General features: G+C 43.3%; 1 long non-coding RNA gene and 1 other non-coding gene across 3 annotated transcripts in view; both read left to right on the top strand.

The window, feature by feature from the left end:
• The window catches only part of LOC136336464 (uncharacterized), a 37,269-nt gene that overhangs the window by 1,483 nt on the left and 9,116 nt on the right, over positions 1-26,670 (top strand). The gene's annotated exons all lie outside the window — the stretch shown is intronic.
• On the top strand, positions 13,328-13,403 carry TRNAG-GCC (transfer RNA glycine (anticodon GCC)). Its single transcript has one exon. It is a non-coding gene; the product is annotated as a tRNA-Gly (tRNA).

Raw genomic sequence — 26,670 nt, 5'->3', positions numbered from 1 at the left:
AGTACCCTTTCTCCCTGGTTATTTTACTACACATATAAGTAACAGAAAATGCTTTGAAGTCTAAAAATCTGCATGGATTCCCATCCTGTCCTTCCTATAATTTATTTAATCAAAACTGTTTATTGAACTTTCTCTATATGCCAGGCAAGGCACCCATGTAGGTACTTGTTGAAAGTTGAACAAAGTTTCCTTGTCCTAAAGGATCTTTGTAGTGTAAGAAGACAGAGAAACAAATCTGCTCACAAAAATTAGGGGATATTTTAAAATGAATATGAAACGATAAAAGAGCATTTGATTAATTTTTTTAAGTTGTTTGTTTTTTTTTAATTTATTTTTTTACAGAGACAGAGAGAGAGAGGGATAGACAGGGACAGACAGACAGGAATGGAGAGAGATGAGAAGCATCAGTCATTAGTTTTTCGTTGCGCATTGCAACTTCTTAGTTGTTCATTGATTGCTTTCTCATATATGCCTTGACCGCGGGCTTTCAGCAGACTGAGTAACCCCTCGCTGGAGCCAGCGACCCTGGGTCCAAGCTGGTGAGCTTTTTGCTCAAGCCAGATGAGCCTGCGCTCAAGCTGGCGACCTCGGGGTCTCGAACCTGGGTCCTTCCACATCCCAGTCCAACACTCTATCCACTGCTCTACCGCCTGGTCAGGCAAGCATTTGATTTTTATTAAGCAACATCAGAAAAGCAAACAAGTCAAAGAAAGGTGTTTGATTATGCAAATGAGATGCAAAACCAACTTTTATTTCATTGGTGAAAAGGCACTATACAAAAGGCTGAAAGTACTGGAGTATCTGCACATTCCCTGATCCCCTAATTTTTGTGAGCAGTGTAGATACCTACTATGAAGGGATATGTGCTATGAAAAAGAACAAAGCAGGTTAAGGTTTAGACCAGGGGACCCCAAACTTTTTACACAGGGGGCCAATTCACTGTCCCTCGGACCATTGGAGGGCCGGACTATAAAAAAAAACTATGAACAAATCCTTATGCACACTGCACACATCTTATTTTAAATTAAAAAAACAAAACAAAACAACAGGGCCCTGGCCGGTTGGCTCAGCGGTAAAGCATCGGCCTGGCGTGCGGGGGACCCAGGTTCAATTCCCGGCCAGGGCACATAGGAGAAGCGCCCATTTGCTTCTCCACCCCCACCCCCTCCTTCCTCTCTGTCTCTCTCTTCCCCTCCTGCAGCCAAGGCTCCATTGGAGCAAAGATGGCCCGGGCACTGGGGATGGCTCCTTGGCCTCTGCCCCAGGCGCTAGAGTGGCTCTGGTCGCGGCAGAGCAACGCCCTGGAGGGGCAGAGCATCGCCCCTGGTGGGCGTGCCGGGTGGATCCCGGTCTGGCGCATGCGGGAGTCTGTCTGACTGTCTCTCCCCGTTTCCAGCTTCAGAAAAATACAAAAAAAAAAAAAAAAAAAAAAAAAGAACAAATACAATATTTAAAATAAAGAACAAGTAAATTTAAATCAACAAACTGACCAGTATTTCAGTGGGAACTGTGGGCCTGCTTTTGGCTAATGAGACGGTCAATGTCCCATTCCATATTTGTCACTGCTAGCTGTAACAAGTGATATGACGTGCTTCTGGAGCCCTGACGCGTGCATCCTGTGTCACCGGAAGTAGTACTGTATGTGAGCGATGCTGTGCTTTGTGGAGCCGCCACATACTGTGCTCCTCTCACTGACCACCAATAAAAGAGTGCCCCTTCCAGAAGTGCAGAGGGGGCTAGATAAATGGCCTCAGGGGGCCACATGCGGCCTGTGGGCCGTAGTTTGGGGACCCCTGGTTTAGACAGTGGTGTCAAGTAGCTGGTATATTAGATGTTAGAGAACTCATTGATAAGGGACATTTAAGCAGAAACAAATTGACTTGGTGGGAGTGAACCATGTGGATATCTAAGGAAAGAGTGTTCCAGACAAAAGCAACAGCAAATTCAAATAATCTGAGGCAGGGATGTGCTTGACATATAGGAATAGCAAGGAAACCACTATCGACATTGATAGAGAGTGGTAGGAGATGAGATCAGAGAGGTAGCCAGGGGCCCAATCATGGAGGGCCTTGCAGGCCATGATGACATCTTTGTATTGTTGCCACTGAAGTCACTGGAGCATTTTGAGCAGAAGAATGACTTGATCAGACTTAAGTCTCTATATTATTACAATTTTTTTTTCTGAGAGAAAAAGGGAAAGGGAGAGAGAGAAGCATCAACTCATTGCTCCACTTAGTTTTGCTTTTATTGTTGCTCATATGCATCTTGACTGGAGATCAAACTGGCAACCTTAGGCTCATCTTGAGCCAGCGCCTTCCTGTCTACCCTGCACACCTGTTGATGACCCCACACTCACGCTGGTGACCTTGGGCTTTGAAATGGCGGCCTCGATTTTCGAACTGGTACAGCATTTCAGGTCAGTGTGCTATCCACTGCACCACCACTGGTCAGGACAAACTTAAGTCTCTAAAAGGAAAATTCTGGCTGTTGTGTGAAGAATAGACTGTATGGGTAGGGGATAAGAGTGGAAGCTCTAATCCTGACAAAAGAAGATAGTGACCTGAACTGGATGCCAGCAGTCGGGGTGGTGAGAAGTGGTCAGATTCCAGGTGTATTTTGAAAGGAAAGCCACCAGGATTTGCTAATGATTGGGTGTACAGGTGAGAGAAGAGTCAAGGATGATGCCAAGGTTTTTGGCCCAAGTAACTGGTACAACATTGATATCATTTACTGACCCAGGGAATACTCTCAGAAGCTAATCTGAATGGAATACTGTTCAGCAGTAAAAAGGAATAAAGTATTGATATAACCAATAACTTGGGGTACAACAACTTAATGAAAGAAACTAGTCTCAAAATGACACACCTGAAAAGATGGAAACTATAATGATGGAGTTAGCAGTGGAAGAGTGAGTGACTATAAAGGGATAGCAGAATAGGGGTTGGGGTGATGGAACACTTCTGTGTCCTGGTTGTGGTGACAGTTATATGAATTTATATGTGTTCATATCAGTAGAATTGTATAATAAAAATACAGTCAATTTTATTGTATGATATATATTTTTTTAGCCAAACTTCCATGTGTACTGAAGTTTACCTTCCCATTTCTCAGGGCTTTAACCTCTTGAAATACTGGATTCTTCCATCACTATTCAAACAAGGTCTAGTTTCAACCATCTTTTGCTTTAAAAAACAACAACAGATAAACGTATCCATTGACCCTATACTCTGTGACTAAAGTCAATCTCAGTGTTTCCCTTCCTATCAAAGCTTCTAGAATTACTGTCCTCATTGCAACCCAAGTGATCTTTTCTCTCTCCTTCCTAAAAATGCTCTGTCGCCCTGGCTGGCTGGCTCAGCAGTAGAGCATCGGCTGGGCGTGTGGAAGTCCCAGGTTTGATTCCTGGTCAGGGCACACGGGAGAAGCGCCCATCTGCTTCTCCACCCTTCCCCCTCTCCTTTCTCTCTATTTCTCTTCCCCTCCCGCAGCCAAGGCTCCATTGGAGCAAAGTTGGCCCGGGTGCTAAGGATGGCTCCATGGCCTCTGCCTCAGGCACTAGAATGTCTCTGGTTGCAACAGAGCAATGCCCCCGATGGGCAGAGCATCACCCCCTTGTGGGCATGCTAGGTGGATCTTGGTCAGTCTGTCTGACTGCCTCCCGGCTTCTCACTCCAGAAAAATACAAAAAAAACTCTATAAAACATAAAAATGTTCTCTGTCTTCCCATTGCTCTTTTTTTTTTTTTTTTTTTTTTTTTTCTGAAGCTGGAAACGGGGAGAGACAGTCAGACAGACTCCCGCATGCGCCCGACCAGGATCCACCCGGTACGCCCACCAGGGGCGAAGCTCTGCCCACGAGGGGGCGATGCTCTGGGGTGATGCTCTGCCCCTCCGGGGCGTCGCTCTGCTGCGACCAGAGCCACTCTAGCGCCTGGGGCAGAGGCCAAGGAGCCATCCCCAGCGCCCAGGCCATCCTTGCTCCAATGGAGCCTTGGCTGCAGGAGGGGAAGAGAGAGACAGAGAGGAAAGGGGGGGGTGGAGAAGCAAATGGGCGCTTCTCCTATGTGCCCTGGCCGGGAATCGAACCCGGGTCCCGCGCACGCCAGGCCAATGCTCTACCGCTGAGCCAACCTGCCAGGGCCCCCATTGCTCTTGATATCAAGACATGGATTCCTTCATGAGGCGTGTAGAGCCCAAGCCTCTGCCTACCTCTGGTTTTATCTCTGACTCAGGTGTAATAGAGGACCTGAGACAGCTGCTTTACTGGATGACCTCAGTAGTTATATCAGAAGAGCCTGTACCTGCCATGGCTGGATGGTTCAATGGATAGAGTGTTGGCCTAGAATGCTGAGGTCACAGGTTAGATCCCCTGTCAGGGCACATAGAAGAGCAACCAGTAAATATACCACTAAATGGAACAAGTTGATGCTTCTCTCTCTTTCTCTTTCTCTTACCCTTTCACCCCCTCCCTATCCTCCCTCCCCCCAATCAATGTAAAAAGTAAAAAAAAAAGAGAGAGAGCCCCCACCCCCTTTGTAGAAATATGTTTCAGCCCAGCATTACACACCCATTTTGGTCACAAGGAACATCATTTAATCTCTCTGCTTTGACTTCCAAGTTATGGCAGGTAGATTAAACAGAATAGCCATAATACATTATGACGTTGATGAGGTGCTTTGGGAACTTAACTTTTTTTTTTTAAGTTGGATACGGGAAGGCAGACTCCCGCATGCGCCCGACCAGGATCCACCTGGCATGCCCACCAGGCTGCGATGCTCTGCCCAGCTTGGGGCGTCGCTCTGCCGCAATCAGAGCCATTCTAGCGCCTGAGGCAGAGGCCACAGATCTATCCTCAGCGCCCGGGCAAACTTTGCTCCAATGGTGCCTCCGCTGCAGGAGGGGAAGAGAGAGACAGAGGAAGGAGAGCGGGAGGGGTGGAGAAGCAGATGGGTGCTTCTCCTGTGTGCCCTGGCCAGGAATCGAACCCAGTACTCCCACACGCCAGGCTGACGCTCTACCACTAATCAACCGGCCAGGGTCAGGAACTTAACTCTTTATATCAACTAGCTTATGGTAAATTGGTTTTGCTATACATCATTTTGCTTAAAGTTCGCAGAATGTATTAATGTAAAAATACCCTGTGGATCTAGGGTATTTTTCAGCTTCTCTCAAGAGGTCTAGTCTGTATCTCCAGTCCCTGAATCGAGGCTCTGATACAAGGCGGGGGGACGGGGTCTTAAAAAATGCCTACAATTATGATTGGCTCTCTTCTGCTGCTGGGAACTTTTTCTCCAACTTGTGAAAAACTACTGCTAACCTGGTGGATGATGAAAGATGTGGCTATCATCCCATCTGACTAACCAACTGCCAGATGTGAGCATGACCCCTTTGATCAGTGGTCCCCAACCCCCGGGCCACAGACCGCTATCGGTCCGTGGGCCATTTGGTACTGGTCCACAGAGAAAGAATAAATAACTTACATTACTTCCATTTTATTTATATTTAGGTCTGAACGATGTTTTATTTTTTAAAAATGACCAGATGCCCTCTGTTACTTCCGTCTAAGACTCACTCTTGAGGCTTGTCTCGGTCACGTGATACGTTGCCGCTAAAATTAAACCCATAAACTTGCAAAATGAGTGAAAAACAAAATTCCATCGCAAGTTTTTTTGCGAAGTGGTAAAGGGCCAGTGAGGAAACAGAAGAAGAACCTACGATCTCAAAGAAAAAGAAGGCTTCATTTAACAGACAATACCAGGAGTCCTACTTGAAGTATGGATTTATCGCAACTGGTGATTCTCGCACACCAAGGCTGCTCTGCATATGTGGCTACCGGCTAAGTAATGAGGCAATGAAGCCTTCAAAACTGCTTCTCCACTTAAAGACCAAGCACCCTACTTTAAAAGACAAGCTTTCTGAGTATTTCGAAAGAAAAAAGCATGAACAAGAAGGACAGAAACAATTACTGGTGGCCACTACATCAATAAATGCAAGTGCACTGAGAGCATCATACTTGGTGGCTAATCATGTTGCTAAGGCCAAGAAGCCATTCACCACTGGTGAAGAATTGATCCTTCCAGCCACTAAAGACATTTGTCGTGAACTTCTAGGAGAGGCTGCAGTTAAAAAGATAGCACAGGCCCTGGCCAGTTGGCTCAGCGGTAGAGTGTCGGCCTGGTGTGCGGGGGACCCGGGTTCGATTCCCGGCCAGGGCACATAGGAGAGGCGCCCATTTGCTTCTCCACCCCCCCCCTCCTTCCTCTCTGTCTCTCTCTTCCCCTCCCGCAGCCAAGGCTCCATTGGAGCAAAGATGGCCCGGGCGCTGGGGATGGCTCCTTGGCCTCTGCTCCAGGCGCTAGAGTGGCTCTGGTTGCGGCAGAGCGACGCCCCTGGTGGGTGTGCCGGGTGGGATTCCGGTCGGGCGCATGCGGGAGTCTTTCTGTCTCTCCCCGTTTCCAGCTTCAGAAAAAATACAGGAAAAAAAAAAAAAAGATAGCATAGGCCCTGGCCGGTTGGCTCACTGGTAGAGCATTGGCCTGGCGTGCGGGAGTCCCTGGTTCGATTCCCGGCCAGGGCACACAGGAGAAGCACCCATCTGCTTCTCCACCCCTCCCCTTCTCCTTCCTCTCTGTCTCTTTCTTTCCCCTCCCGCAGCCAAGGCTCCATTGGAGCAAAGTTTGCCCCGGCGCTGAGGATGGCTCTGTGGCCTCTGCCTCAGGCGCTAGAATGGCTCTGATTGCGGCAGAGCGATGCCCCAAGATGGGCAGAGCGATGCCCCCTGGTGGGCATGCCGGATGGATCCCGGTCGGGTGCATGCGGGAGTCTGTCTGACAGCCTCCCTGTTTCCAGCTTCAGAAAAGTAAAAAAAGGCCCTGGCCGGTTGGCTCAGCGGTAGAGCGTCGGCCTAGCGTGCGGAGGACCCGGGTTCGATTCCCGGCCAGGGCACACAGGAGAAGCGCCCATTTGCTTCTCCACCCCTCCGCGCGCTTTCCCTCTCTGTCTCTCTTCCCCTCCCGCAGCCAAGGCTCCATTGGAGCAAAGATGGCCCGGGCGCTGGGGATGGCTCTGTGGCCTCTGCCCCAGGCGCTAAGTGGCTCTGGTCGCAACATGGCGACGCCCAGGATGGGCAGAGCATCGCCCCCTGGTGGGCAGAGCTTCGCCCCTGGTGGGCGTGCCGGGTGGATCCCGGTCGGATCCCGGTCGGGCGCATGCGGGAGTCTGTCAGACTGTCTCTCCGTTTCCAGCTTCAGAAAAATGAAAAAAAAAAAAAAAAAAAAAAGGATACCTCTTTCGGCTACCACTGTCACATGGCGCATTGAGGAAATAGCAGAGGACATTGAATCACAATTGTTGGAAAGCATTAATAAATCACCATGGTATGCTCTCCAGGTTGACGAATCTACAGATATTGACAACAAGGCAATGCTACTTGTTTACATGCGTTATCTTTATCAAGAGGATGTGCATGAGGATATGTTATGTGCACTATCATTGCCAACCAAAACCATAGCCACAGAACTATTTAAATCACTGGATGACTATATATCAGGAAAACTGAAATGGTCTTTTTGTGTCGGCATATGCACAGATGGAGCTGCTGCCGTGACCGGAAGGATGTCTGGTTTAACTACTCGCATTAAGGAGGTTGCACCTGAATCCGAGTCTACGCATTGTGTCATTCACAGGGAAATGCTGGCTAGCGAAACATACCACCGGAATTTATTAGCATATTGAATGATGTCATTAAAGTTATTAACCACATCAAAGCACACGCTCTTCACTCGCGCCTGTTCGAGCAGCTTTGTGAAGAAATGAACGCGGAGCACAGACACCTTCTCTTATACACAGAAATAAGATGGTTATCCTGAGGAAGGTCCCCGGCCAGAGTGTTTGAATTACGAGAGCCGCTGCAGAGATTTCTCAGAAAAAAAGTCACCGCTAGCAGCACATTTCAGTGACAAAGAATGGGTCTCAAAACTCACTTATTTGTGTGACATATTTAACCTCCTCAATGAACTCAATTGGTCACTTCAGGGGAAAATGACAACTGTCTTCAAGTTGGCAGATAAAGTAGCAGCATTTAAAGCCAAACTGGATTTGTGGGACGACGCTTGAACAGAAGTATATTTGACATGTTTCAAACATTCGCAGGAATTTTGGAAGAGACTGAGCCCAAGCCTTCATTGTCCCAGCTGGTGCACGATCACCTGTATTTGCTTTTAAAAGAGTTTGAATGCTATTTCCCAACCACAAAAGACCTACAAATTTCCAAGGAGAGGATCCGCAATCCATTTGTCAACAAACCAGGTGAATCCAGCATGTCTATGCAAGAAGGGGAATCAACTACTGGAGATCGCAAATGATGGCGGCCTTAAAAATATGTTCGAGACTACAACTCTGCCTGTGCTCTGGATTAAAGTCATGGCAGAATACCCCGAGATCACCGCAAAAGCACTAAAAACCCTGTTGCCATTTCCGACATCCTATTTGTGTGAAGCGGGATTTTCTGCAGTAACAGCAACCAAAACAAAATTACGGAATAGACTGGACATAAGCAACACACTTCGGGTGTCATTGTCTCCCATTACCCCTAGATGTGACCATCTAGTTGCAGAGAAACAAGCTCAGGACTCCCACTGATTTAGCGTTATAGTTGTTGAGAGATAGGCTACTATCTCTCATTCTATATAAACATAATAAACCTTAACTTACAATATTCATAACAATGGTGAGTTGTATTTTTCATGCACTTTATATAGTGTGTCCGTAAAGTCATGGTGCATTTTTGATCGGTCACAGGAAAGCAACAAAAGATGTTAGAAATGTGAAATCTGCACCAAATAAAAGGAAAACCCTCCCAGTTTCTGTAAGATGATGTGGCAGCATGTGTGCATGCGCAGATGATGACGTATACAGCGGAGCAGCCCACGGCCATGCCAGTCGAGATGTGGATGGTACAGAGGAAAATTCAATGTGTTCTGTGGCTCGCTAAATTTGAATCCATGACCAAAGTGCAACGTGAATATCGGCGCATTTATAATGAAGCGCCACCACATAGGAATAACATTACTCGGTGGGATAAGCAGTTGAAGGAAACCGGCAGTTTGGTGGAGAAACCCTGTTCTGGTAGGCCATCAGTCAGTGACGAGTCTGTAGAGGCTATACGGGATAGCTATTTAAGGAGCCCTAAAAAATCTGTGCGAGAGCCCACATCAAACTGCACTGAATAGGTATGAAACTGGGAGAGTTTTCCTTTTATTTGGTGCAGATTTCACATTTCTATCATCTTTTGTTGCTTTCCTGTGACTGGTCAAAAGTGCACCATGACTTTACGGACACACTTTGTTTTTGTGTTGTATCTTATTTTTAAGGCATATTTAAATGTTACCATAGCGACTGGAAAGTGGAAGCAGAGAGGATGTTACTCATTTTATGTTGTTGGTGCGAAGTTAAGAGGACGCTTCTTTTTTTTTTTTTTTTTTTTTTTTTTTCTTTGAAGCTGGAAACGGGGAGAGACAGTCAGACAGACTCCCGCATGTGCCTGACCGGGATCCACCCAGCACGCCCACTAGGGGCGACGCTCTGCCCACCAGGGGGCGATGCTCTGCCCTCTGGGCTTCGCTCTGCCGAGACCAGAGCCACTCAAGCGCCTGGGGCAGAGGCCAAGGAGCCATCCCCAGCGCCTGGGCCATCTTTGCTCCAGTGGAGCCTTGGCTGCGGGAGGGGAAGAGAGAGACAGAGAGGAAGGGGGGGGGGTGGAGAAGCAAATGGGCGCTCTCCTATGTGCCCTGGCCGGAAATCGAACCCGGGTCCCCCGCACACCAGGCCGACGCTCTACTGCTGAGTCAACCGGCTAGGGCCAAGAGGACACTTCTAATAAAGTTGCATACGAGTACACAGTGGATTCATGTTTATTTTTATTATTGTAGGTTCATGATTGGTAGCGACCCTGAACCTATCATATTACACATTGATGTCAGACATGAAATGTTGTCAGAATAACAAATTTAAGTACAGCCTGAAATAATGAGGACATGCTCATTCCTCCTTTAATTTAGCCCAATAAATGTCATAAGTTCGACAGTTATATTTAAAAAGACCACAGTTTTTACACCGGTCGCATAATTTTATTTTGTGCATTTATCCGTCCCACCCTAAAGGCTGGTCCGTGAAAATATTTTCTGACATTAAACCAGACTGTGGCCCAAAAAAGGTTGGAGACCACTGCCTTAGATCACTAGCTTGCCAACTACCAGGTACGTGAGCCAGGCCACTGTAGATCATTTAGGCTCCGCTGTGCTGGCCCAGACAGGTAGAAACCCCCAGAGAACCCACAGACCAGTGAAAAATAATGTTTATTGTTTGAAAGCTAAACCAATAAGTATTGAGATGATTTGTTTTGTAATCAAAGATAACTGATACTCAAGACTTTTTTATTGATTGATTTTTTTTTCCGTTTTTTTAGATAGAGGAGGGAGAGAAAGAGAAAGGGGCAGTGGGGGAAGAACAAGAAGTAATTGTTTCTCGTATGTCCCTTGACCAGGCAGGCCTGGGGTATTGAACTGGCAACCTCAGCGTTCCAGGTCAACACTATCCACTGCGCCAGCTCAGGTCAGGCACTCAAGACGTTTTTAAAATAAAGGTTGAATTGTATCAATATTGGGTATCATTTGTGTGTGTGTGTTGATATAAATTTAATCTTAAATGTACAGGGCATAAAAGCTAAGAACACGGAAGGGAAAATGCCTCTAGTTTGTGTTTATGATAGCCAATGTTATTGATGTAATTGTGCCCTTAATGAGATTTGGAGTTTTAGCATGAGGGGGTATCACTTTTGGGACTCTGGAAACATATAAAGTTTTCCTACTGAAATTAATAGTGATTGCATTTTCAGCTTGCATTGGCCTCACAAGAAGTTTTCCAGGGTTGATAACCCTGAGGCCTGTTCTACCATTACTGTACCTTATACTGCAATGGAAAATTAAAATGTACCCTGACTAGTAAGGTTTCTCTTGTCCTGAGATCAAGGTATAGCCTCTGGGTACCTCTATTAGCATGTGTTAAAGCCTCTGCCAACAACTGGTAGTGACCCGGTAAAGGAGGAATGTGACAGTCCAAGGGGAAGCCTGAAAGGGGTGTGTCAAGTCTACACATTCCTGAGGGGACCTCTTTCTGTGTCGTGTTTTCTCAGGTGGGGGGTGGGGGGAAAGGAGCACTGCCCATCAGACTAACTCCTGGATTCTTTCTTTTGTAAAACTTCATATTTTGAATCAGGCAACTGGTACTTGGCATCTGATGTCCTGAGTTATATGCTGTGTCAGCCTCCACAAGCCAGTCAACCCTCCACCCTGAGGGCGTACCAGTACCTAGTGCAGGGGTCTCAAACTCGCGGCCCACAGGCCGCATGCGGCCCACCGAACAATTTTGTGCGGCCCGAAGACTAATCCACGAAGTTCAAAATATTTTGGATAAAATTAAGCCTAGGGGCCTACTTGTATTTTTCATTTCTCTAGCATCCTAGCTAGATATTAGCTTAGTTAACAGGAGTTGTGATGCCAACTACAGTTTCTGGTCGTTTTGTGACACTGAGTAAACTGCATGTACGATTGTGCTTGTTGTACTGATTTTTTTTTGTTTTCAACTGCAGTGAGAAAAGTGTTGCGTAACAGTTGCCTTTTGTAGACCTAGTGCGGCCCGCAGAAAGGCTGTGATCTTGCTCTGCGGCCCACATGCTGAGTTGAGTTTGAGACCCCTGACCTAGTGGGGCCCAAAGCTGAACTTGAAGAAGGTCTTCTAAGTAGTGAAGCCTCCTACCAGTGGGCAACCAGCCTCTTCCTGCAGGCATCTCTCCTCACTGCACAGTCCTTTCTAATCCTGTGACTCTGGGACTTGCCAGCATTCTGAGAACGGCCTGGACTATATGTTTTTGCTCATCTGGGAATAGAAGAGGTCAGACCTCCAGGTTAAAAGGCCCATCCCAAAGTGATTCAATTTTGAATACATTGGAGCATGTCACTGTCTTTGATACTTATTTGAAAGCTGTCATTGCAAAGCTCCACCCAGGCTTCTGTGGTGGCTCCAGCACTCAGCGTCCCACACACTGCCAGGACAGAAGGGCAGGAGGCAGTGTGAGCCATCTGCCCTGGAATTACATCTACATAGGTTGGGGCTCTTTAGAAGCTATCTGGCCCCCCATCTGACAGCGGTTAGAAACCAAATTTAGAACAAATGCTGGTGAGGCTACGGAGCGGGTGCCTGAGCTGAGCTGTCGGGCAGTGAGCTTGGTTAGCAGGAAGAACCGTGGGGCCAGCTAATTGATGTCAGTGTGTTCACAGACCTTGCTTCTAGAGGATACCAGGCAAGTTGGAAATGGGAGCTCAGTGGAGGCAAGGTGTCCTGGGGGAACTTAAGTGGAAAAGCTTCCTAAATACAAGGTGGGGAGCACTTGCTTTTGTCAGGTTTGAGGGTTTTGGGCTCCTGGCTCAGTATCTTTATTGTCCCCAAACAGCATATATACATGATGGGAGTTCCTGATATTTTATTAAGATAAAATACATATACTCAGTACTAGCGAGGTTGAAAAGGCTGTTTACACCCCAGGCCCTCATTTACTACTTTATAGCAAGAGCATGTGTTGAATGCTTTGATTGAGTCAAACACATGAACACATGTTTTTTTAATCCTGCTGCAGTTCCGGGGATTAATATAGAACCTCTTTTGGGACTCTGCTTGAGAAATTTCATTGTGAAAAACATAGCTGGGTGTTTCCAGTCTCCCCAGTTAAAGTGAAATTTTGATTTTAGGGTGCTTATAACTGCCCTGAGATTAAGTCGGATGATACTAAAGTGGTTATAAAGCTAACTGATACAATTATAATGTCCTCCTACCAACATCTTACATACTTCAGCCCCAGACCCCACATCCCCACCAAAAAGGGGGGGGACAAAATGCTTTAACACTTGGTCACAAGGCAATCAGTTATTTCCTAATATGGACAGTTCAGCCCTCTAGTCTCCCTTCTGGAACCCATGTGGAAAGAGACTGATATTTGTGTTTGTATGTTTTCTACTGCTCTTTCTCTCTCACTCCCTAAAGCCTGGGATGCCTCTGAATCTGCATTAGCATTGGTTATAGCAGGGCAAGTGCAGTGACCAGATGTCCTGCACCTACAATACGGGATCATCACCAACCTGATACAACCTAACCCTGATAGTTTGACACAAAATCATTAAAATGAATGAGTCACAAAGTTTGAGGGCTCTCCTCTTATTACAAGTGAATAGTTACCCAAAGAGAAATGGTTATAGCCATTTTAAAAAATGAAATCGGCCCTGGCCGGTTGGCTCAGTGGTAGAGCGTCGGCCTGCCGTGCAGAAGTCCCGGGTTCGATTCCCGGCCAGGGCACACAGGAGAAGCGCCCATCTGCTTCTCCACCCCTCTCCCTCTCCTTCCTCTCTGTCTCTCTCTTCCCCTCCCGCAGCCGAGGCTCCATTGGAGCAAAGATGGCCCAGGCGCTGGGGATGGTTCCTTGGCCTCTGCCCCAGGCGCTAGAGTGGCTCTGGTCATGACAGAGCGATGCCTCGGAGGGGCAGAGCGTCGCCCCCTGGTGGGCGTGCCGGGTGGATCCCAGTCGGGCGCATGCGGGATTCTGTCTGTCTCTCCCCATTTCCAGTTTCAGAGAAATAAAATAAATAAATAAATAAATAAAAATTAAAAAAAAATGAAATCAGTACTTCTCACATGGGAAGAGGTCAGTGGTAGGATTATAAAAAAGCTAGTGAGTTACAGGATACATAAAGTAAAATCATTTTGGAAAAAAAAATTGATGATTTAATCTTTTGAAAACTAATTTTCCATCTTAACAATAAAGATAGTTCTAAAACATGTCCTAATCTCAGGCTCAAGTTTAATTTTTGCTTTCTTTGGTAATTAGGAAAACACATGTATTCAGGAAAATTCGTCAGTACCGATAGTTATGCACTGAGCACTTATATTACCCTTCAACCCTCACAATAACCCCCGTTTTACAGGTGAGAAAACTTAATACCTACAGAAGTTAAGTAACTTGCCCAAGATCAGGTCACATGTTATTGGTGGCAGCTGAGGTTTGAACCCAGGGCTGTCCAACTACACTTTGTGCTGTTAACCCCATGTTATATTTCTCCTATCAATGCAAATATTTGAGTAGTAACTATGTGAGTATTTTTCAGAATAAACTTTACAGCAGTGGGCCACAGAGAATCAGTATGGTTGCACATTAGCTTTGTGGTTTGCTGAAAGATGCTGTGTGGGGTCCTGAGTCAGAAAGTGAAACCAGGCCATATGGGGCATGCGGCTGACCTGTGCCTCCACTGCAGAGTGCCCACTGAAAGAACAAAACACAGGATATCAGCAAAAGATTAGAGACAGTCGGGTTTTCCCTAAGGAGGACATGCTTCCTATGCCACTAGCCAGGGAGAATGGCTCAGGGAGGACTGGGCAGAGGGCAGAATCAGGGGAAAAGGAGAACACTGACGAGAGTATTTCTCCTAAACAGTAAAATCGGATCTGATCTGAGAACTTGACAGGAAAGGGAGTCTTCATAATGTTCATCTACCAAAATTCCACGATTGCTTTTGTAACTGGTGGTCAAAGCCAGGCAGGTTCACATTGGATTTAGGCAGATGGTAGAGGAAATGTGGATCCCAAAATGTCAGGCCATTACTTATCTAATGGAGGTTCACAAAAATGGGCAAGCAAATAAGCAAAGGAACACTTTGCAGTGAAGGGCAAAGGGATCTAGAACACCACCCCTCACTCACTGTGGCGGCTGAGGGAATCGGAACCACACCTCAGTGCAAGGAGAGCGATCTGGGAGAATCACCACTGAGGAAAAGCACCCATAGCTTTTCATGGAGACACACACATGGCTTCTGCCACATGCTCATGCACTAATCACGCAAAGTGCTTGCAGCCAGGAAACCAGTAAGCAAGCTACTGTTTTGCCTACACTCCACCTCTTTAGGGTGGCTTACCTCACAATCTATGTGACAGTTATCTTCTGCGATGGTCCCTGTGTAAAAAGTGAGGTACATTATATCCATATTTCGTAGAAACAGTAAAGACTGAAAATCAAGGTGGTGCACCAGCCCGCTGCTAAAAGCCCCCACCATTCACCAAAGGGGGTCCCCTGTTTGGCGTTAGTGGGGCAGCTGTGTTAGGCTCGCTCATGGGGTTACCAGCTGCAAGCACTTTGCCTGATTGGTATGTGAGTGCATGGCTGTGCCATGTGTGTATGGCCTAGATAAGGCTACAGGTGCTTGTGCTCGAGAGAGAATGAGGATTGTGGATGCGTGGATTGTCTGATCACTGTGAGGGGCCATTTTTGCTGTTTGTTTGCTTGGGAGGTGGTTCCCCTGCCTGTGTGCTTGTCTGCCGTTGTGAGACTTTATTAAACAGAATGGCCCAACCTTTTCTGGCTCCAGTTTTTCAGCCGTCTGACCGAATCCAATGTAAACCTGCCTGGCCTTGGCCACTGGCATTACACTGTATATCTGTAACTGGATGGGAGCAGCTGCCCAATGCAGGAGGGCCTTCGCTGAAGCGCACCTCCCCCCCCCCCCATGATGTCTCTCATTCAAAATCCAGAGTACTGTCCACAAGCAGCGTGTCCATCCAGTAAGAGAGCCGGTGCCCCTTCCTGTCGCAGTCCCTGCCTTAAAGAGTCCATTATACCACTCAATGATACCAGCAGCCTGGGGGTGGTAGGGGACATGGTACTTCCAGTCCACCCTCAGCTCTTGAGCCCATTGCTCTACCAGTAAAATGGGTACCATTGTCACTTTCAAGGACCAGCAGCTGGCCATACACAGCAGTCAGGTGGTCCAGAGCCTGTATGACTGCCCTCTGGTCAGGGTTACAGGGAGGGAAAGCAGCAAGCAGACCAGTGGCAGTATCCACACAGGTGACTGCATATTGGTACATGTCCAACTTTGGTAAGTGTCTAATGACATCTATCTGCCACCGTGTCAGTGGAACACAACCCCTCTGGATCTGTCCAGGTGACACCAGTGGTCTTCGAGGGTGCTCCTTGGAACATACTGCACATTGCTCACAGGCTGCAAGTACCTCTGCATAGGACACAGGCAAGTTCCAAGCCTTAATCGTAGCCCACATAGTTTTTTTTTTTTTTTTTTTTTTTAATATTTTAAAGATTTTATTTATTGATTTTACAGAAAGAGGAGAGGGGGAGGGGGAGGTGAGAAGTATCAGCTCATAGTTGTTCATTGCTTTTTTGTTGCTTGTCGTTTGTGCCTTGACAGGGAAAGCCCAGGGTTTTGAACTGGCGATCTCTGTGTTCCAGGTTGACACTCTGTCCACTGCACCACCACAGGCCAGGCAGGACTTTGGCAACCTCAGTCTTTGGATAGCTGTGGCTTCTGTCCCAGAATGACTGCCCATCCAAATTCAATACACAGTCCTGAAGTTGGTCACAAAGAAGGGGTGTGTGTGTAAAGTTGCTTAGGAATCTGTACACTGGGGAAGAAGCCCCAACAGGATTCAGCTGACTCATGTTACAGTAACAGGATGCGTTTCATATTGCTCTCTGGACCTGCAAACAACCGGGAGTGTCAAGGGTGGACGAGTCTGTGAGCGTTTCCTGTTTCCCCGAGAGCGAACGGGCCGTCAGTCAGCATCCCGGAAGCAGTTGCCAAAAACGCCAGCATCTTCTGGAGCACCCCCACCCCGCCCCACATAGTTTTCTGTCCAGCATGGAGCAGACCCTGGTGGAGCCACTGTACCACATCACTTGCGGGTGCAGTCTCTAACCACCGCACCCTTGCCAAGGTGTCTGCCTCATCATCCCCAAGATGGGCGAGAGATGCCCCGTGACATGGTATACTGTCACCTACTCGTGACATGGTATACTGTCACCTACTTCTGGTGTCCTATTTCCCATAAGTCCTGCCACATGACCTGACCCCAGAGTGGATGGTGCATTACCATCCACTGGTTAATGTACCAAGTAGCGATCTAAAGAGTCAGCCCACGATAGACAGCCCAGCTGTCAGTGCAAACCAGCAAAAGTGAAGATTCATTATGGGTTCTTAATTCCATATAGCTTTTAATTCTGCCCACTGGCTGCTTTGGCCTGTACCCATGTCCATCCAAATAGTCTCAGTGGCCAGATGGAACACTATAGTCATCCATTTGGCAGTTTGGCCCCTGCTGGAACCATCAGTATACCAGGCATCCTCAGGGATGGGCGTCTGCCCCTCCTGGTAGGGACTGACTTCAGGTTCTGCCTCCTAAGCCCCAGCTGCACCTGATTCTAAGGTTGCATAGGTGACTAGACCCAAGACTTCCTGCAGTTCTGCCCTCAATGGGCTGGTGCTAAGAGCACAGCGCTGTTGTATGCACCCCACGTGGCCAAGGTGGAGGTTTGGGCCATACCACTACGTGGTTTTGTTGGCCAGTCTCTCACCCATCCTGCAATAGAGTATGTGGCCTTGACTGTAACTCAGTGTTTCCCAACATGGGGCCCATGCCCCACAGGGGGGCAATTCGATAGTTAAGGGGGGCAATTTGAAAATGGACTCGACACGACTTTAACTCTTTCACCCTGGGCCATTTAAATACAATGCTAGATATCGGTGCCAAATTTAACAAAAAATGCAATTCTTAAATAATTGCGGTAAATAATTATTAAGTATAATTTTGTTTGACGAGACCAAAATATCAACTGGATGATTGGCGTCAAGTAAACTACGTCCTGGGTTCACCGCGGAGCGTGCCATCTGCTGCGGGGAACCCTGGACGTTTTAAAAACTCGCTAAACAACGCAGTTATTCTCACCTAATTGGCCCACCGCAACTTCTGTAGTGTTTCACATCATTCAGTTGGTGTTAATTTGAAATAAGTGTCAGTCAAAACTGTTGTAAAAGGTCGTTGATTTAATAAATATACATATATATATTGTATAGATATAATTGGTAAGTATTTGATTTTATTTTTATCAATATTAAACTCTTTATTAAGTACTTCTTGCATCGGGGCTAGAAAGCAATAATATTTTATAAATATTATTGGGGCTATAATAGTGCATGCAGGACAATTTTAATTTTAGAAGCATAACTTTCCAGAAAATTTTGTCAAGTGGAAAAATATAGATACCTTTTGATTTGTGGTGGTAGTGTAGTAAATGTGTTATATACATTTAAATAAATATGAATTTTTAGTATACGTTTACTCTATGTCACATTGAATATATTTTAACACATATTTTAATATCAGCATTTCTTAAAACGGTTCTTTTTTTTTTTTTTTTTAATAAATTTTTATTAATGGTAATGGGATGACATTAATAAATCAGGGTACATATATTCAAAGAAAACATGTCTAGGTTATTTTGTCATCAAATTATGTTGCAAACCCCTCGCCCAAAGTCAGATTGTCCTCCGTCACCCTCTATCTAGTTCTCTGTGCCCCTCCCCCTCCCCCTAACTCTCTCCCTCCCTCCCTCCCATGTCCTCCCTCCCCCCCCACCCTTGGTAACCACCACACTCTTGTCCATGTCTCTTAGTCTCATTTTTATGTTCCACCAATGTATGGAATCATGTAGTTCTTGTTTTTTTCTGATTTGCTTATTTCACTCCGTATAATGTTATCAAGATCCCACCATTTTGCTGTAAATGATCTGATGTCATCATTTCTTATGGCTGAGTAGTATTCCATAGTGTATATGTGCCACATCTTCTTTATCCAGTCTTCTATTGAAGGGCTTTTTGGTTGTTTCCATGTCTTGGCCACTGTGAACAGTGCTGCAATGAACATGGGGCTACATGTGTCTTCACGTATCAATGTTTCTGAGGTTTTGGGGTATATACCCAGTAGAGGGATTGCTGGGTCATAAGGTAGTTCTATTTGCAGTTATTAAAACGGTTCTTGAAAAAGATGACAAAGATGTAAAAGCTATGCCACTCAGTAACAATTCTGTTAGCAGAAGAATAGACGAAATGAGTGAGGATATTGAAAAACAACTTATTGAAAAGCTGAAAACAAGAAAATCCTCCTTGCAAATGGATGAATCAACTTTGAGAGACAGTGAGGCAATATTGATAACTTACGTAAGATATATTGATAAAGGACATTTTGCTGAAGAAATGTTGTTCTGTAAAAGATTAGAAAGCACCACTACGGGAAATGGCGCCATGAGCAGCGCGTCCGACAGATCTCCCCAAAATCACAACAAATTTATCAACTAGAAACAGAAAAATTTATCCTCGGAGCATTCCGGAGTTCCACACAAACTGAAAGCGAAAGGACTGTTATCACTTGAATCTGAGAGACGAGGGTGTGGAGGAAGCTAACTACCGCAGAGACGTTCATTCAAGCCGCGGAGGGAGAGCGCCTGTGTGCTATCAACAAGACCACCCTCAGATGCCAATAAGAAAGAGGAAATAGAAAATTATGGATACAAAAGAAAGAGAGGTAACACAAATAGATGTGGAAAAATCTATGGAGAAAAGACTTAACATATTGGAAGCCTTGGAGCTAAATGACAGAGAATTTAAAATAGAAATCTTAAAAATACTCAGAGAGCCTGACCTGTGGTGGCGCAGTGGGTAAAGCGTCAACCTGGAAACGCTGAGGTTGCTGGTTCAAAGCCCTGGGCTTGCCTGGTCAAGGCACATATGGGAGTTGATGCTTCCAGCTCCTCCCCCTTCTCTCTGTCTCTCTATCCTCTCTAAAAATAAATAAATAAATAAATAAATTTAAAAAAAATACTCAGAGATATACAAGAAAACACAGAAAGGCAATTTAGGGAGATCAGAAAACAACTCAATGAACACAAAGAATATATTACCAAGGAAATTGAAACTATAAAAACAAATCAAACAGAAATGAAAAACTCAATTCACGAGCTGAAAAACGAGGTAACAAGCTTAGCTAACAGAACAGCCCAGATAGAAGATAGGATTAGTGAAATAGAAGACAAACAACTTGAGGCACAACAGAGAGAAGAAGAAAGAGACTCAAAAATAATAAAAAATGAGAAAGCCCTACAGGAATTGTCTGACTCCATCAGAAAGAATAACGTAAGAATAATAGGTATATCAGAGGGAGAAGAGAAAGAAAATGGAATGGAGAATATACTCAAACAAATAATAGACGAGAACTTCCCAAGCCTGTGGAAAGAACTAAAGCCTCAAATTCAAGAAGCAAACAGAACACCGAGTTTTCTTAACCCCAACAAACCCACTCCAAGGCACATCATAATAAAGATGACACAAACCAATGACAAAGAAAAAATTCTCAAGGCAGCCAGGGAAAAGAAGAGTACAACATATAAGGAAGGCCTATTAGATTATCATCAGATTTCTCAGCAGAAACTCTACAAGCTAGAAGAGAGTGGACCCCAATATTTAAAGCCCTGAAAGAGAGGAACTTTCAGCCAAGAATACTATACCCCATCAAAGCTATCCTTCAAGTACGAAGGAGATATAAAAACATTCACAAATACAGAAAAGATGAGAGAATTTATCAGCAGAAAGCCCCCACTCCAGGAAATACTAAAGGGAGTTTTCCAACCAGATTCAAAGAACAAAAGAAAACAACACCACAAGTAACAGCTCCACCAAGAACACAATAAAACCAAACTTAAACTGTGACAACAAAGGAAAAAAAGGGGGGAGAGGATGGAGATTAACAGTAGCAAAGGATGATGAAGTGCAGAAATACTCATAAGATAGGGTACTACAATAAATATGGTAGGTACCCTTTTCATTACTTAATGGTAACCACCCTTGAAAAAACCACCACAAAAAACACTTGACTTAAAAAAGGTAGCAACAGAGGAAAGAAGTATGGAACACAAACAAAAACAAATGATAGAAAAACAAAAGAGAAGAATCAAACAAGATACAAAACTAACAGAAAGCAATTTATAAAATGGCAGTAGGGAACCCACAAGTGTCAATAATTACACTAAATATAAATGGATTAAACTTACCAATAAAAAGACACAGAGTAGCAGAATGGATTAAAAAAGAAAATCCAACTATATGCTGCCTACAAGAAACACATCTAAGCAACAAGGATAAAAACAAATTCAAAGTGAAAGGCTGGAAAACAATACTCCAAGCAAACAACACCCAAAAAAAAGCAGGTGTAGCAATACTCATATCTAATAATGCTGACTACAAGACAGAAAAAGTACTCAGAGACAAAAATGGTCATTTCATAATGATTAAGGGGAAGTTGAATCAAGAAGACATAACAATCCTTAATATATATGCACCAAACCAAGGAGCACCAAAATATATAAGACAACTACTTATTGACCTTAAAACAAAAACTAACAAAAATACAATCATACTTGGAGACCTCAATACACTGCTGACGGCTCTAGATCGGTCATCCAAACAGAGAATCAATAAAGATATAGTGGCCTTAAACGAAATACTAGAACACCTGGACATGATAGACATCTACAGGACACTTCATCCCAAAGTGACAGAGTATACATTTTTCTCTAGTGTACATGGAACATTCTCAAGAATTGACCATATGTTGGGCCACAAAGACAATATCAGCAAATTTAGAAAATTTGAAATTGTACCAAGCATATTCTCTGATCATAAAGCCTTGAAACTAGAATTCAACTGCAAAAAAGAGGGGGAAAAACCCACAAAAATGTGGAAACTAAACAACATACTTCTAAAAAATGAATGGGTCAAAGAAGAAATAAGCGCAGAGATCAAAAGATATATACAGACAAATGAAAATGAAAATACGACATATCAGAATCTCTGGGATGCAGCAAAAGCAGTAATAAGAGAAAAGTTCATATCACTTCAGGCCTATATGAACAAACAAGAGAGAGCCGAAGTAAACCACTTAACTTCACACCTTAAGGAACTAGAAAAAGAACAAAGACAACCCATAACCAGCCGAAGAAAGGAGATAATAAAAATCAGAGCAGAAATAAATGAAATAGAGAACAGAAAAACTATAGAAAAAATCAATAAAACAAGGAGCTGGTTCTTTGAAAAGATCAACAAAATTGACAAACCCTTGGCAAGACTCACCAAGGAAAAAAGGCACAGGACTCAAATAAATAAAATCCAAAATGAAGGAGGAGAGATCACCACAGACATCATAGATATACAAAGAATTATTGTAGAATACTATGAAAAATTATATGCCACCAAATACAACAATCTAGAAGAAATGGATAAATTCCTAGAACAATACAACCTTCCTAGACTGAGTCATGAAGAAGCAGAAAGCCTAAACAGACCAATAAGCAGGGAGGAAATAGAAAAAAACTATTAAAAACCTCCCCAAAAATAAAAGTCCAGGCCCAGACGGTTATACTAGTGAATTCTATCAAACATTCAAAGAAGACTTGGTTCCTATTCTACTCAAAGTCTTCCAAAAAATTGAAGAAGAAGCAATACTTCCAAACACATTTTATGAGGCCAACATGACCCTCATACCAAAACCTGGCAAGGATGGCACAAAGAAAGAAAACTACAGACCAATATCTCTAATGAATACAGATGCTAAAATACTAAACAAAATACTGGCAAACCGAATACAACAACATATTAAAAAAATAATACATCATGATCAAGTGGGATTCATCCCAGAATCTCAAGGATGGTTCAACATACGCAAAACGGTTAACGTAATACACCATATCAACAAAACAAAGAACAAAAACCACATGATCTTATCAATAGATGCAGAAAAGGCTTTTGATAAAATACAACACAATTTTATGTTTAAGACTCTCAACAAAATGGTTATAGAAGGAAAATATCTCAACATGATAAAGGCCATAAATGATAAACCATCAGCCAACATCATATTAAACGGCATAAAACTGAGGACTTTCTACCTTAAATCAGGAACAAGACAGGGTTGTCCACTCTCTCCACTCTTATTTAACGTGGTGCTAGAAGTTTTGGCCAGAGCAATCAGACAAGACAAAGAAATAAAAGGCATCCATATCGGAAAAGAAGAAGTAAAGCTATCACTTTTTGCTGATGATATGATCCTATACATCGAAAACCCGAAGGACTCCACAAAAAGATTATTAGAAACAATAAACCAATACAGTAAGGTCGCAGGATACAAAATTAACATACAAAAGTCCATAGCCTTTCTATATGCCAACAATGAAATATTAGAAAACGAACTCAAAAAAATAATCCCCTTCACGATTGCAACAAAAAAAATAAAATACCTAGGAATAAACATAACAAAGAATGTAAAGGACCTATATAATGAAAATTACAAAGCATTGTTAAGGGAAATCGAAAAAGATACAATGACATGGAAAAATATTCCTTGTTCTTGGATAGGAAGAATAAATATAATCAAAATGGCCATATTACCCAAAGCAATATACAAATTTAATGCAATTCCCATCAAAATTCCTATGAGATTTTTTAAAGAAATGGAACAAAAAATCATCAGATTTATATGGAACTATAAAAAACCCCGAATAGCCAAAACAATCCTAAGGAAAAAGAATGAAGCTGGGGGCATTACAATACCTGACTTTAAACTATATTATAGGGCCACGATAATCAAAACAGCATGGTATTGGCAAAAAAATAGACACTCAGACCAATGGAACAGAACAGAAAGCCCAGAAATAAAACCACATATATATGGTCAAATAATCTTTGATAAAGGGGCCAACAACACACAATGGAGAAAAGAAAGCCTCTTCAACAAATGGTGTTGGGAAAACTGGAAAGCCACATGCAAAAGAATGAAACTCGACTACAGCCTGTCCCCGTGTACTAAAATTAATTCAAAATGGATCAAAGACCTAAATATAAGACCTGAAACAATAAAGTGCATAGAAGAACACATAGGTACTAAAATCATGGACCTGGGTTTTAAAGAACATTTTATGAACTTGAATCCAATGGCAAGAGAAGTGAAGGCAAAGATAAATGAATGGGACTACATCAGAATAAAAAGTTTTTGCTCAGCAAGAGAAACTGATATCAAAATAAACAGACAGCCAACTAAATGGGAAATGATATTTTCAAACAACAGCTCAGATAAGGGCCTAATATCCAAAATTTACAAAGAACTCATAAAACTCAACAACAAACAAACAATCCAATAAAAAAATGGGAAGAGGACATGAACAGACACTTCTCCCAGGAAGAGATACAAATGGCCAACAGATATATGAAAAGATGCTCAGCTTCATTAGTTATTAGAGAAATGCAAATCAAAACTACAATGAGATACCACCTCACCCCTGTTAGATTAGCTATTATCAACAAGACGGGTAATAGCAAATGTTGGAGAGGCTGTGGAGAAAAAGGAACCCTCATTCACTGTTGGTGGGACTGTAAAGTAGTACAACCATTATGGAGGAAAGTATGGTGGTTCCTCAAAAAACTGAAAATAGAACTACCTTATGACCCAGCAATCCCTCTACTGGGTATATACCCCAAAACCTCAGAAACATTGATACGTAAAGACACATGTAGCCCCATGTTCATTGCAGCACTGTTCACAGTGGCCAAGACATGGAAACAACCAAAAAGCCCTTCAATAGAAGACTGGATAAAGAAGATGTGGCACATATACACTATGGAATACTACTCAGCCATAAGAAATGATGACATCAGATCATTTACAGCAAAATGGTGGGATCTTGATAACATTATACGGAGTGAAATAAGTAAATCAGAAAAAAACAAGAACTACATGATTCCATACATTGGTGGAACATAAAAACGAGACTAAGAGACATGGACAAGAGTGTGGTGGTTACCAGGGGTGGGGGGAGGGAGGACATGGGAGGGAGGGAGGGAGAGAGTTAGGGGGAGGGGGAGGGGTACAGAGAACTAGATAGAGGGTGGCAGAGGACAATCTGACTTTGGGCGAGGGGTATGCAACATAATTTAATGACAAAATAACCTAGACATGTTTTCTTTGAATATATGTACCCTGATTTATTAATGTCATCCCATTACCATTAATAAAAATTTATTTAAAAAAAAAAAAAAGCACCACTACCTCCAAAGATATATATAATAAGCTAAAAAAACTACTTAGATGTCAATGATATACCAATGAAAAATATAACATCTTGTGCTGCAGATGGTGTTCCCAGTATGATGGGCAAGAAAAATGGCTGCTTAAAATTGATGAAATATGCGAATCCAGAAATGATTCTTGTGCATTGTGTTATTCATAGGGAAAACTTGGTAGCTAAAAACATCTCGCCTGTTCTGAATGAAGTATTACATACAGTAATAAAGTGTGTTAATGCTATTAAAGCTAGTGCCAAATGTGAGCGTCTTTTCAAGCTATTTTGTGAAGAACAAAATGAATTCCATGTGAGACTTTTACTTCATACTGAAGTAAGATGGCTATGTAAAGGAAACTGTTTGAAAAGATTTATGGAACTGTTTGATACTCTTATTGATGTTTTAAGCGACAAACCTGAAATGAAGTATCTGTTAACAATAGATGGTAAAGCATTTGTGAGTTATTTAGCCGATATCTTTGAAAAACTAAATATATTAAATAAGCAACTTCAAGGAACAAATAAAACTCTTGTCGATGCAAAAGCAAAGATATTTGGTTTCATTACCAATATTGAGTTATGTCAGAAACATATTAACAACAAAAACTTTAAACAGTTTCATTGGCTCCAAAAATGTGAAGTAACCGATACCGCTTTACTTGTTATTGTCAATCATTTGAATATTCTATCGGCTGATTTAAAAGAAAGATTTTCTGATTTAAAACAAATTGATTTCCCAACATGGATGATGCAGCCAATATTAGTGGATTTGTCTGATATATCAAATACGCAGTATCAAGAAGAACTCGCAGAATTGCAAAATGATGAGTCAGTTAAAGCTTTATTTAATATCAAAGGAGCGATGGCATGGCTTTGTGAGGAAACAGAAATCAAATACCCAAATTCAACCAAATGTGCAAGAAAACTATTGCTACTGTTTCCATCTTTATTTTTAGCTTAATGTGGATTTAGTGCTGTAAATGATTTACTGGTAAAAAAAAAGAAATCGGCTGGATATAACACAACGTGGAGACTTGAGACTAAAGCTAACCAAATTGGAACCTAATATAAAATCTCTGTGCAGCAAGCATCAAGCGCAAGGATCACACTAAATTAAAATAATAAATTAATTTAGAAAAATCTGTATTAAAATTATTTGGAATTTAAATTTGTTTTTCATTATATGTTTTGAAATTTTACTTACTGTGTTTTGTTAACAATTTCATAGTGATTTCTTCCTAGAACCTATCATTTATGTTTATTAAGTGAACAAATCAATTTTTTAATGTTAAAAATTATGTATGTTACATAGGGGGGACATAAAAATTTTAGAAAGGTTAAGGTGGGGCATGGCACAAAAAAGGTTGGGAAACACTGCACTGGTGCTATGGTTGTAATAGTCTCAGCAGCCAGGAGGGCATCATACACAGCTGCCAGCTGTTTCTCCACTAATGAGTAATGGACTTCAGTGCCTTTCCACAATTGGGACCAAAACCCAATAGGTCACCACAGGCGCTCTGTCCTTTGCCATAAGCCCCATCTAAACCCCTCAGAGGTTACATGCACATCAAGCTTACAGGGCCTGGCAGGGTCAAACACATTAAAGGCCTGTGTCATCTT

The sequence above is a fragment of the Saccopteryx bilineata genome, chromosome 4 (genome assembly GCF_036850765.1).
Source record: "Saccopteryx bilineata isolate mSacBil1 chromosome 4, mSacBil1_pri_phased_curated, whole genome shotgun sequence".
Lineage (NCBI taxonomy): Eukaryota > Metazoa > Chordata > Mammalia > Chiroptera > Emballonuridae > Saccopteryx > Saccopteryx bilineata.
This window is presented reverse-complemented; position numbering and strand designations above follow the sequence as displayed.